The sequence below is a fragment of the Rattus norvegicus genome, chromosome 2 (assembly GCF_021556685.1).
Source record: "Rattus norvegicus strain SHRSP/BbbUtx chromosome 2, alternate assembly SHRSP_T2T, whole genome shotgun sequence".
Classification (NCBI taxonomy): domain Eukaryota; kingdom Metazoa; phylum Chordata; class Mammalia; order Rodentia; family Muridae; genus Rattus; species Rattus norvegicus.
This window is the reverse complement of record NC_141535.1, coordinates 124,648,048-124,661,111: the sequence shown is the minus strand read 5'-3', so window position 1 is coordinate 124,661,111 and position 13,064 is coordinate 124,648,048. Positions and strand designations below refer to the sequence as shown.

Below are 13,064 nucleotides of genomic sequence, written 5' to 3'. Positions count from 1 at the left end.
CTCTGGCCTCCTCTTCCACGGGGTCCCCTGAGCCTGGAGGGGAGGGCTTTGGTAGAGAAACTCCATTTATGGCTGAGGGTTCCAAGGCCTCTCAGTTTCTATCTTCGTTTCCATCTGTTGCAGCAGGTTCTACTCTGATGATGGTTGAGAAAGGTAACAATATGGCAGAATGTCAGTATGAGTCATGTTTTTAAAACTTTTTCCCAACATAGTATTTTTATTGATTATTTGGAAATTTCACACCATTCACTGATCACACATCTCCAAGTCCTCCCAGGACTTCTTCCCTTTGTGACCTACCCCTGCAGAACAACAAGAAAAAAAATCCCAAGTCCATTTTTTTTTTCTGCCCATATATCCACTGGAGCATGATCAAACTTCTGGTGGCCAGCCCCTTAATAAACTGAGCCCTTCCTCTCCAAATCCCCTCCAAAAGCCATCAGTTGTAGAGAGCTATTTTTAGCAACCTTACCACAATTTTAAATAGTTCTTTTCTTCAATAGCTTTCTGTCTAGGCTGTTACTTTTTTGAGGGGTGTGGTAGGGTGAGAGGGTAGGCATTGTCACAGAGGCCTTCTGTGTCTCTTGTTCTCAACTGTGAGTTTGCAAAAGTGAACCATGGATAGTCACATGGTATCCAGTATTAGCATGTGTCTGGGACCTCAGCATGGTCTATCATAGGAGTACAGACCACACATATCAGCACAACCTTTGGTGGTAGGTTAAAGGCAAGGCTCACAACCAAAAATAGGAACCACTCTATTGCTCCCCCCTCCCAAAGAAAAGTAGTATTTAGTTTTTACCTCTTGGTCCCTAGGCTATCTACGTCAGGTTCCTGGTCATGCAAGCAGTGTCATAGAGCAGACCTTACATTGGATCAGAAATTTATTGGTTACTTCTACAAACTTTGCACCACCATTGTGCAAGCATATCTCACAGGTAGAAATCATTGTAGTCAGAGGATCTGAGGCTGGGTTGGTGTTTGTATTTCTCTCTTGATAGCATGTGGAGCCTCTTCCTGTACCAAAGACAGATAAGGGTGACGGTTCTATGTAGGTTCCTGCCAATGCTTAGTGAGCTGGGCAGGTGATGCCTTCAGCAAGGGGCCTTACTGTCAGTTTGCGGAGAGCAACCTACGGACTTGGCAACAGACCGTGTTGCTTGTGAGTTCTCATGGGACTCCTTTGGCCCCAAACTCAATTAGATGTAAAAACCCAATCCTGGTATTAGAAGTTTCACTTGGTGACAATAGATTTCCAGTTGGAACCCTGTCTCTCCTGCTATCTGCTGATTTCTTTTAGATGCCCTTCCTATATGTATATATTTTAGGATGCTTCTACTGTATTAGGCTTCCATACTGTCCTTCAAATGGCCCTTAATTTTACCGTCTCTCCCCATATCCCCCCATCTCCTTCTCTTACCTTTTCCTCTCCACTCGATTTTCCTTTTTAGTACCTCTCCATTCATTCACAGCCATTTACTCAATTTCCTTATCCTTGGGAGATCTGTCTCTCCACCTCCTCTCTAGTCCCTTACTTTTTACCTAACCTCTGTAATTATATGGATTGTAGGTAGCCCGGTTATCATTGACTTAACAGCTAATATCTGTGTATAAGCAAATACATATCATATTGGTCTTTTTGGGTCTAAGATACACACTCAGTATTTTCTAGTTCCATCCATTTAACTGCAAATTTCAGTTTTTTCATAGCTGAGTAACACTCCATTGTATGCAATGAGTTGCTGTGATACTTGTAATGTTGGGCAAATATCTCTGGGGTAGGATGGAGCATCCTTTGGGTATATGCCAAGAAGAGTATAGCTAGATCTTGAGGTGGATCGATACCCATCTTCCTGAAATCCACCCCTCTTCCCCACTGATTTCTATAGTGGCTGAAACAGTTTGCACTTTCATCAGAAACAGATTAATGCTGTCCTTGCTCCACACTCTGGCCAGCGTGAGCTGTCACATGTTTTATTGATCTTGGCCATTCTAACAGGTATAAGGTGGAATCTCAGAGTCATTTTGATTTGTATTTCCCTGATGGCTAAGGATGTTGAACCTTTAAGTTTTTCTCAGCCGTTTGAGTTCCTTCTTTTGAGAATTCTGTTTAGATTGTTATATCATTTTCAAATTATATTATTTGATTTTTGATATTTAGTTTTTTGAGTTCTTTATATACCTTGGATGTTAGCCCTCTGTCAGATGTGTAGTTGGTAAAATGTTTTCTGGTTCTGGCTGCATTGTCAGAACGATGGTGTCCTTTGTCATGAAGAAGCGTCTCAGTTTTATGAGGTCTTATCTATTAATTATTGATATTAGTGCCTCTGCTAAATGTGCTGTGTTCGGAAAGTCTTCTCCTGTGCCAATGAGTTGAAGACTATTCCTCATTTTCTCCTCTATTGGGTTCAGTGTATCTGGTTTTACACTGAAGTCTTTGATCCATTTGAGCTGTGTTTTGTGCAGGGTGGGAAGTATGGATCTATTTGGATATTTCTGCATGGAACCACTCAATTTGACCAGCTCCATTTGCTGAAGATGCTATCTTTTCTGGTGTATATTTCTGGCTTCTTAATTAAGTGGATTCATGTCTGGGTCTTCAATATGATTCCATTGACCAAGGTGTCTGTTTAAACATTTTAAAGTCTGGCAAAATGTTTTGACTCTGCCACAGCTTTTGACAGGTGATTGGACTAGGCCATGCACAACATTGCCTGCAGATTTTATATTTTCAAGAGAATAAGTATACTGTCAAGGTTCTGCAATCATGGTGGTCTCTTTCCCTTTGAATTCTGAAGGACAGGGTAGATGCCAACAGATATAATTTCTCCTGGATCAGAGATGGGCTTACTCCATGGGGTCACTTTGCAGTAAGTCAGAGAGCTGAAGCACACGAATTAAATAGTTAAGCTGTGCTTGTGAGCTGTGTTATCAGAGGAAATAACCGCTATTAGGGAAAGCTGAATGGTGTAGAGGGGCAAAAAAATTCCTCATTTTCATCAGCTAATAATCAAAACAGTTTGACATTGGCCAGACAGAGCCAAAAATATGGAAGCAATTATTGAATTAAATGAAAATATCACAAAATTATATGTTATTATTTTGTGTTTTAAAGGTAAAAAACATTTCATGAAGATTCTATTACATATCAATTGAATGAAAGAAAATGTTAGGAGTGGCTTTAAAGGCAAAATGCGAAGCATGCTATCTTAAAGCATCAGTGGAAAATATACAAAGAATCCTCACTCCACACCCAGGGCCTTGCTTTAAACTGTGGGTTGACATAGGTATCATCAGTTTGGAACAACGAGTTCTTTGATGCAGTGAAAATAGCTTCACTGACAAGAAAGAGATGCCTTAAAAGTCCAGTCAGGAGTTTGACCAAATATATATATATATATATATATATATATATATATATATATATATATAGTCTTCAAAAATGACCATGGTAGTTATAAATCTCACACTCTGTTTTTACTTTTATGGGACCATTACATACCCTAACTGCATTAACACTACAATAACAAAATAGTGTTTCCTGTCATTTCAAGAAATCTGAAAAGGTGATGAAAGACATTTCCTACCTATGATGTCAGAGGTTATTTGAACTGCCATTAAGTTGATAATGACACTCTTTCTGGTCACTTACAGGCGATGAGGTATTCTTGATCAGACCACGTGACACAGAATGGCCCCTATCCTATGACAAGTGCCTTTTGAACATTCAGTTTTCATTACTCTAATGGTGTTAGCAGGGCTCCTGAATTATGTTTGGCATATGTAATGTCTAAACAGTGTTATAAAATATTGAATTTCCTCTATTTTTATACTAAGCATAACTTGCTTGTTTTTTTGAATTATAAGAAACTCCTTGTTTTCCATATTGAGATAAATACAATGGTCTATCATGGCTCTCAGATTCTGTTGTGCTAATTGTAGCTTCATTTTTTTTCCTTAAAGACTAGAGGCATGATGAGACATGAGACATGATGGAACATCTTTGGTTCTTTTCTTTTGGCTTGAGAAATAAATTAAGGAATATACAATGGTCCAAACATCTCTCACACCAATCTTGGTATTTCCTAGTACCTGGTGTTCTGGTTAGACATAATTTGTCAATTTGATACAGCCTAGATAGACTGAGAAGAGAAGCCGTAATTGTGGACTTGATCAGAATGGCTCAGAGTCAGGTTTTTGTGTGTGTTCTCTTGACTGAAGACTAGTGTAACAAGACAAAGCCCTCTGTGGGCAGCAGTTTTCCCTAGGCATGTGAGTCTGTGCTGCATGAAAAGCTAGCTAAGCACAAGTCACAGAATAACCCAATAAGCCTTATTCCTTCATAGTTTCTGCTTCAAGTTCCTGCCCTGATTCCCTCAATGATGCACTGTGATTTGAAAGTGTAAGTTGAATTATAATCTTCGTCCCCTAAGTTGCTCTAAGTGTTTTATCATCACAGAAGGAAAGTAGAATACTTACAGCTTTTGCTTTTCTATGTTCTCCAGAAGTGATGTAAAGAAAGAAAAGTCATAACTATATGACAGGAAGAGACACTACAGCATCAGTTTAGAAGTTGAGAAGAACACTGACCTTGGAATAATAAAAAGTTCTCTGCTAACCACCAGGCATGTGACTGGGACCAGATTAGACAATTCAGCCTTGGCTGAGATGATACAGAGCAGATTTGCTCAGTCAACCGTGAGCTCACACGAAATTAACATTTCTAATGGTTTAAGTCAATTGATTTTAGGTTAAAGTTGCATGCAAGGAAAAAAATGACTGATATAAATATAAAAATTGGAATGTTTGTTTACAGACAGGATGTATTATCTAGATGCACCTTTTGCTATTATTAAATCTATTATTAAAAATGTCTTCTAAGGAGACCTTAGCTTAACTAACTCACTGCAACCAGGTCTTTAAGGATTCCATGATTTGACTTCTTTTAGTTGAAAGTTATGTGTTTGTCATGAATTCCTAAATTCTTTTCTTAATTTTGCAAAGGCTAGTTGCAGTTTGTCAAGATATCAGCACATTTTCTATTTTTATTTTATTTCAATTTTGCCTTTATATCTATTTATTTTAACTCTTATTTTTTATGTTCACCAAGCACATTAGCCACTGTTAATTCAACATGACACATTGTAGATGTACCATTAGCACTAACACGTTTTTCATATTCCTGTTGGAATTTGCACTAAGCTCTGAAAATTATCAGGGAGGAACTTTGACTGCACTTATTGTCAAGAAGAATTCTATTCCAGATGCGCCTGCAGAACACGCCATTCCCCTTTTTATCACGGAATAGCTGGGTAGCAAAAGTTCACTTATATTCACTGTACTATCTTGTTTTCTTTTCTGGTTGTTGAAGGTTGGGAAATTCAAGAAGCTATAGGGCTTAGAAAGTGTGAGCATTAACCTTATTCTAGAGCTGTCTTGTCTATTGTTATTTTGTCTTGATATTTTGATCAAAGATGTGAACTGGTTTCCTCTTGTCTAGATGGGTTTGAAAGAGCAGAGTCCAGGGGAGTCTAGTATGCCCTTACCCATCCCCAGTCCCAGATGTTCGAAGTCAACATTCCTTTTCCTGATGAGCTGGATTATTGTAACAGCTGGCTCTGGATCATTCCTTATCAGAGGATGCATTCTTAAAACTGCCATCTAAACTCTGGAGGAATCATGCTTTTCATTTAGTGACAACTTTATTTTCAGAGAGTGACAATTTTAGTCTTAAAATCAAAGTATAGTTCAGGCCAAGAGTAATAATTGGAGGAAAAAGTGTTTTGCAATGAGTAAATAAGAATCCCCTCCTAGAAATAAGAAATAAGAAAACAAACAAACAAACAAATATGTCCTATGTCTGAAATACCTGTCTCCATTTTATTGATAGAAATTTAAGAATAAAGATCTTAGCTTTATATTGGAGCAGTTGTCAATCTGTGCATCAAACTGAATAGGGAGGAACATAATAATCCAGCCTTTCATATAAATCTTGGTAATCATCAATGGATGGGTTAAGATTTGGAAATCTTTTCCACTAAGATCTAGTTCATATCAATGACTTTTTTCCTATGATAACATATTCTTGTCAGTTCCACGGATGATAGTGACATTTTCTCCATAGTAGGTTAAGATTAATTATGTTGACTTTTATTCTAAAAGAAAAGACCATTTTCGTTTTTTTTTTTTATTTTTGGAGAAAGCCAAAATTTTTAGATGCTAATTCACTTCTTAAGAATGGATAGAAGTGAATCTTTGACCTCCTATGAACACATCACAGAATTCTTCTAGTGCTGACTTAAACACCCCAGAGAACTGTGCTTTTACCAAAGTAGAATTCAGAGTTAGGTAATTTGGACCCACTCTGCTGGTTTTCTGAGTAGCCTTCAACAAGTCACTTAACCTAACTCAGAAAATGGTTTGAAAGCCTTTGATAAAGTTTCCTGTGTTTAACCCAAGTATCACACTAAATTCTATTTTTATACAATCCTCAGGGGAAATTTCAAGAGCATTACGTAGAACCAGAATTTGGCACAATAGGATCATTATGGATTTGGGAATTGAGTAAGTATGTTCAATATTTATGATTCTCAATACTTCAGCAAGCAGAGTATGAATGATGGGGAAAATTTGTTTTTGCAAAGGTGCTATAGAGTAGAGACTGGATGCCAGTGGAGAGAAATGAACAGGAACCTTTCATGGCCTAGCAGCTACAGACAGACTCACTGATGGTGATTTATCAGCTTGTCTTCCAGTGAGGGACTGAGAGTCAGTCAAATAAATAAAATGATATCCCTTCACGGACATCATGCTTTGAGTATGTCTGGTTCTGGGAGGAGTGTCAGAGGTAAAAACCCTGTGGCACAATTTCTAAAATGTCATACATACATGCATAGTCTGGACACCTGGAGCCTTTACCCCAGGATACCAACTCTGCTTCCTGCTTTATGGTCTGACTATTTCAGTTAGTCTTTCAAAAGGAAATAAAAGTACTTATTTTAATTTCATGTGTATGAGTGTTTCCTGCATATATTGGTACCATATGCTTTCCTAGTGCCCTTAAAGGCTAGAAGAGGACACAACTCAGGGATCTGGATTACAGACAGTTGTGAGCTGCCTATGGATGCTGGGAACTGAACTTAGGTTCTCTTTGAGAGCAGCAAGTGCTCTTAAACACTGAGCCATCTCTCTAGCATCCTACATGCTACAAACAGGGTCTTCTTTGAGAAATGTAAGGTGTGGTTTTTGCCTATTGTAAATTAGAGATCTCTCAGTTCCAAACCTGAACCTGAAGTGGGTGGCAGACAGGATGGCATTGTGTAATTATTACAGTGGATGTTTATGATATATATATATATACATATATATATATATGTGTATGTACACATATGAATGAACGATAGTCTTAGGAGCAGACAGGCCTGAAATTACCTTGCTCCTGGAATTAATTTAGTGATTGTTCTGGTGCTTGTGTGTAATTCCATCTCAGTCACACAGAAAGCTAGTCAAAGACATTGAAACCTTTCTCAGTGCTCAAGTCGTTCTATAGATCTTCACTGTGCTCCTGTCCCTTCCAAGGCTATTCTTGGTTTGAAGGATGTGGTGGTTCAGGAGAAAGACACACAGCTCTGGAGCCACCTTTCTGAATGACCGTTTTGAATAAACTCATCATTTCCTGTGAAATGCAACCTTCTGTGTATTGTGTTCCATTTAGAATGCTGTGCTTTGCCAGCCACTGCATCTCCGGCAAGCTGAAAGAGCGTCTTGTCTCATTAGACCGGTTAGTGTTCCCTCATTAACCTTTATAGCAAGCTGCTTTTCAAGCCGTTGGCATTTTCCTACTGAGTTCTAAGTGAACCCGCCCTTGGTCAGCATCCATTCACTGTTCTCTGCAAAGGTTCATGCTGATCTGAGATTGCTCTTGAAGGTGTGACCAGTCTGAAGTTACTGGCGCTTTCTCAATAGTTACTGCTTCCCTGACATTCTGGAGCTGACGAGGTACCATATAATTTCATGATTCTCCCATACTCAACCCAGACATAGTTCAGCCATTATGTTATAGGCAACAAACACATCTGTCAGTTATTAATTGTGTTCTCGGAGTCAATCTGGAAATACAGAATATCTATTCAAGTTGCTTGAGATCTGGGGATGATGCAGAGAGTCTCACACAGGTTGTTAAATGACTGAGCAGACACAAGCGGGACATTGAGGAAACAGGAGGATGACCGAACTCAGATGTACCGGGATGCTCAGACAAAGGACAAAGCCCACTTGTAGTACTTATTGTTTCTGAGGTAACAGGTTACTATAAACCAAAATGGGTTAACACAAGTATAAACATTTCTGCCGCAGTGGTCCTAGGCCAGGAACCTGCAGATATTTAGCTAGATAGCTCATGCTCTGGTTTCTTTCAGAAGGTAGAGTTGAGGTGTGAGCCCAGTCATGTTTGAAAACTTGCCTGGGGCCTCAGTACCTGTGTTTTCTTCGCGTGTCTTGATGTTTACTGGTGAGTGGGTAACCTCAATTCTTTCCCACCATGGTCCAGCCCCAGTTCTGCATGGCTGCCTCCATGATATAGTGCTTAGCTCCCCAGAGCAATCACAGAGCAGTCAATGCAGGAATCTTTATGCCTTCTCTGGCCTAGCCTTGAAAAATCCTTTACTTCTGCAGGGTTCTCCTCATCCCATGAGCTCCCCACGAGCACTCCGTGAGACAGCTAAGGTTTCTTTGAGAGCGACCAAATGCAGCTGTGATGCTCAGGAGGTGAGAATCTCAGGAGCCATCTTGCAGACGGTGAACACTCGGCTCATCAGAGAGATTTCACCACAGTTCAGTTGTCGCCACTAGACTATCTGTTCCCTTGGGCCTTGAAAAGCATTGCTAATGATGTTACTCTCTAATTTCGTTCATTGTACAGTTATCAACACACCATTTCCAAATCTCACAGAGGCCTGGAAATGCATCCACCGAGTCTGTACATTTAACTGAAGTCTCAAGTATGAAGAGAAAGATCTGGGGTGACTGGTTCCAGATCCTCCATTGCACTGGATGGTGCATAGAACCAAGAGCTCCAGATCATCAGCAACTGATTCTTGAGCTCTCTGTGGCTATTCTGGAGAGGACAATCTTTGGTCTACGACTCTTCTATTTCCACTGAAAAGTGACAGTGACCACAGATAATGGTTCACAACTTTTTATTGATTGATTTATTTAAAATCTCTCTCTCTCTCTCTCTCTCTCTCTCTCTCTCTCTCTCTCTCTCTCTCTCTCTCTCTCTCTCTCTCTGTTCACAGAAGCCATAAGAAAGTGTCAGATTGCCTGGGGTGGAGTTATAGGTAGGTTCTTCCTAGGAGCAGCAAATGCTCTTAATCAGTGAGCCATCTCTCTGGGTCCATCTTGTCTTTATAGAGAGATAAAGTTGTGTATATGTGACTGCAAAAAGTTCATCTTATTTTCCTCATGAAAGATGCCTCCTTTGCATTTCATAGATAGCTGAATTAATTAGCATCTTCCAGAGCCAGACTTGACTTGTTTCATTATTTAGCAGAAATTGGAACCAGTTTATGCTGTCAAAGCCCCCCCCCAAAGATTGTTTCAGACAAAGAGGTTTTGTTTCTAATACAGAAACAATTTTCTTGTAAGATTTTGCTTGTTCCACTCACTTTCTCCTGCAGTCCTGTTACTGCCCGTTATAATGTTACCCCGCAGCTACCCACTTAAGGCAACATAGCCCATTGCCACAGAAAGAATTACGACTTTCAGTTTTGGGGTCCTGGCTCTGTTTCTTTACCAAGCAGGTAGGGTATATGTTTTGGAGAGGACAATCCAGACAAAGCCAATTCCTCCTTAAACAGAAAACAGGAGGGTGATGTCTAAGATTAGGAAGACTGGAAGGCCATATTCAGATGCCTTAATTATACATTTCAGATATCTGGTACCACAACTGTGGAAATCCTTGTGATACCATTTCTCTCATAACATAACAAATTCAGGCAATTATTTGCTATTAATTAATTAGCTTTATAAAGTCCCCTTCATTACACAAAGTATACTTAACAGTGACTCCACCCACATGCTGCTGTGTCTAATTAAACTTATTTTGTTATGGTGTTAGATTGCATATGTTTTTGATTGTGAGCCTAGTCTTTACCGGCTGAGCCATCTCTCCAGCCCTAGATTGAATATGTGAGAATGACTGTTTTGCATATTATGTGGGGCTGTGTCTCTTCAGTGTATTTTCTGTGGTATATGCTGCGTGTGTACATTGCATACATTAGTCCTCCTGAAACAGACTGATTACATAGTGTTCTCAGTATTTTTTGTCTCATGCTCTTCCTTTCTTTTCTCATCAGTCTGGAAGACATTTAGTGCGTAAACAAGAAGGAATTGATGCGACCATCCCCACCATCAGGCTTAATGAGTGTCTGGCTTCGTCCTGGCTTCCACGCAGCAGCAGCTGGTGCTGTGTCCACCGACCGGTGCTTCACGAGCAGAAATCTGCTTTCCAAGTTTCAGCACACACATGTGTAGACACCCAGCACACGGAGCCTTGGATCCCAGTTCCCTGACATAGGATATGTCATGAAAAATATTAATCATAAATGTCCTGAAAATTGGATCTGATCTCCCTTAATACTCTACTCGCTGTTGCAATGGAAATGTTTTCTAATAAAAAATATCCAAGTCTGCCAAACCAGTGTAGCGATCTCCAGAGTATCATACCACTTTCCAAGCGCGGTTTGATGAGCCTGATGTCAAGTCGCCAAACTTGGCCACCGAGCTTGCTCCAAAATGCTGAACTCTTAGCAAAAATGCTTTTTATAATAACTCCAATCCTTGCCCAGACTAACTCTCAAATCTGATAGTGTCCAAGTTCGTTATTAATTTTTTTATTGGTCCTCGCTGAGTACCCCATCCAGAGTGGTCTGTTGGAAAAGCTCCTTATTTCTTCTGTCTGCTTTGATTCACTTCGTTTGTTTATTCTGTTCCGTGTAAGTTATCAGGAAGTCAGGGGAAGGACAGAAACGAAAGTTCCTCTCTGTTTTCTATTTTATAATGTTTGTACCGATACGTTCTTAGCTACCAAGTCAGTGTCTAAGGTGATGGCCTGGTTTTATCCTTTTAATTGGATTGTTTTGGCCGTTCATATGCAAGACATTGATTTGTGTCTCTGATGCTTCCCAGCCTCCTTATTGTTTTTAATGCTTCATGTTCTGACTTAAAGGTAAGTTTTCCCCCAGCATATTATGAACATAACAAAATATCACACAATAATACTAATAATAATCTTATAAAACCTTCGGAGGCAAAAGGAGGTATTTGTAGTGAGGCAGCGTGTGAAGTTCTAAGTGCTGAGCAGAAGAAAATTAAAAAATGAAAAGGAGGTGGAAAAACCGCATTTTGTTAGTATTAAAGTTTTATCTTCCTTTATTACTGGGATTCCAGTAAATATGGACAAAGATGTGAATTCAAATGTACTATTTGCCTTTTCAGTGCCTCTCTGCATAATCCTGCCCCCGCCCCGCCCCAAACACATGTGTCTGCTTACACCACAGTCCCGAACACACTGTCCAGTTACTTCATCCCATCTCAGAAACACTGTAATTTGGGGAAAGATCAAGAGCAATTACGTTGTTCTCAAGCCGCTTTGCAGTTTTTCAGCCTTCTGAGATGTCTCCAGGAAAATGGATACTCATTGCTAGCAATGAACCTTTACTAGATTTAGTCACTGGAATTGTTCAAGAAGTTTGATAAAAAGGAACAGGGTAGGGTGAGCAGGCTGGCTCCGGTGTAGTTGGCTGCAGGGGTGGGGGTAGCGGATGTACTGGCAGCTACTAGAACCGCTAAAGAAGAGAGATGCAGAGAAAGGGCCAAGCCGCCCTCTTACTCTTTTGTACAGTTGTTCAGTAATTGTCCTTGAATATACCTCTTAGTCTTCTAAACTTCAGAGTACCTTGGTCTTTTCTTACATTCTACCAAACCCTTTGCACATAGTTTTTGGAAATCATTTAGAAAGCAAGACCAGGATTTATTCATACAGACCCTGTTGTTCAATTTTTTTTCTGCTCAAATCCATATATTTGTAACCAAAGTGAGAATAGAAACCTCGCTCTCATTCCTACTTTCCTAAAGCCGTTCTCAGTCCATAGCAAATCAGTCTTCGCCACCACCCTGAACTGAATATTAGTATTAAAGCATCTTTTGGTATGGAACATTCTCAGGGGCACTTTGAAACATCTGTGTGCTACATAGCATATAGTGTTTAACAATAAAGCTGAAAGCTTATGTACAAAGCTTAAGTCTCCGTCTGTCTGTCTGTCCATCTGTCCATCCATCCACCCATCATCATCATCTATCTCCCTACACACACATACACACACTCTCTCTCTCACACACACACACTATACACATTATATTATATATAAAAAGTTTCATTCCTAATCAAAACTGGATGCAAGGACGTCCTTCAGGATCTGGATAGATAAATAGTGATACATCTAGACAGTTAAATATCGCTCATTGCTTAAAGAGAGGATCCAGTGAACATTGGGAACATGGAACAAAAAAAAAGTCCCAATTACTGTGTGAAAGGAGCTTGTCTGACAAGGCTTCACATATATGATTTCAACCACGTGACTCTATGGAAAAAGCAATTAAGAAATAGCTGGCATCCAGAAGTTTGGAGAAGTAAGGGATGGACAGGCAGGGCACAGAGCTTTCATTAAGACAGTAAAAATACTTTGTATGAGTCTGAGCTTGCGGACATGTGGTCCTGTGCATTCTTTCCACACATAGACTGTACAATGCCAGGAGAGAATGAATTCAAGCCCTGGACTTTGTGAGACAACACCTCAGGAGTGTGGGGATGTACTTACTGCTCGCAGGGAGGAGATGGAAATGGGAGGGTCCCACGGGTTGGCAATGGTGTGCAGACTCTCTGCATCTTCGTTGTATCTGTGGAGTGAAATTCAGGATACAAAACGAAAAAGAAAAACCAATCCAAATGCTGGTCACCCCTCTGCCATTGTTACAAAAGATCTGAGAAAGTCAACGTAAAGGAG

The 13,064-nt window shown here is 39.9% G+C and overlaps 1 long non-coding RNA gene across 3 annotated transcripts in view; it reads left to right on the top strand.

Annotated features, from left to right (window-relative positions):
• The window catches only part of LOC102550593 (uncharacterized), a 107,378-nt gene extending 96,682 nt beyond the window's left edge, over positions 1-10,696 (top strand). The window contains exons 3-8 of one of the 3 annotated variants that reach the window (XR_015671599.1): positions 4,506-4,625; positions 6,495-6,564; positions 7,715-7,780; positions 8,674-8,766; positions 8,921-9,185; positions 10,356-10,696. This is a non-coding gene — a long non-coding RNA (uncharacterized LOC102550593). Of the gene's footprint in view, positions 1-4,505; positions 4,626-6,494; positions 6,565-7,714; positions 7,781-8,673; positions 8,767-8,920; positions 9,339-10,355 lie in introns of all 3 variants that reach the window. The other 2 variants (XR_015671597.1, XR_015671600.1) reach the window with 2 other exon arrangements.
• The last annotated feature ends 2,368 nt before the right edge of the window (positions 10,697-13,064 follow it).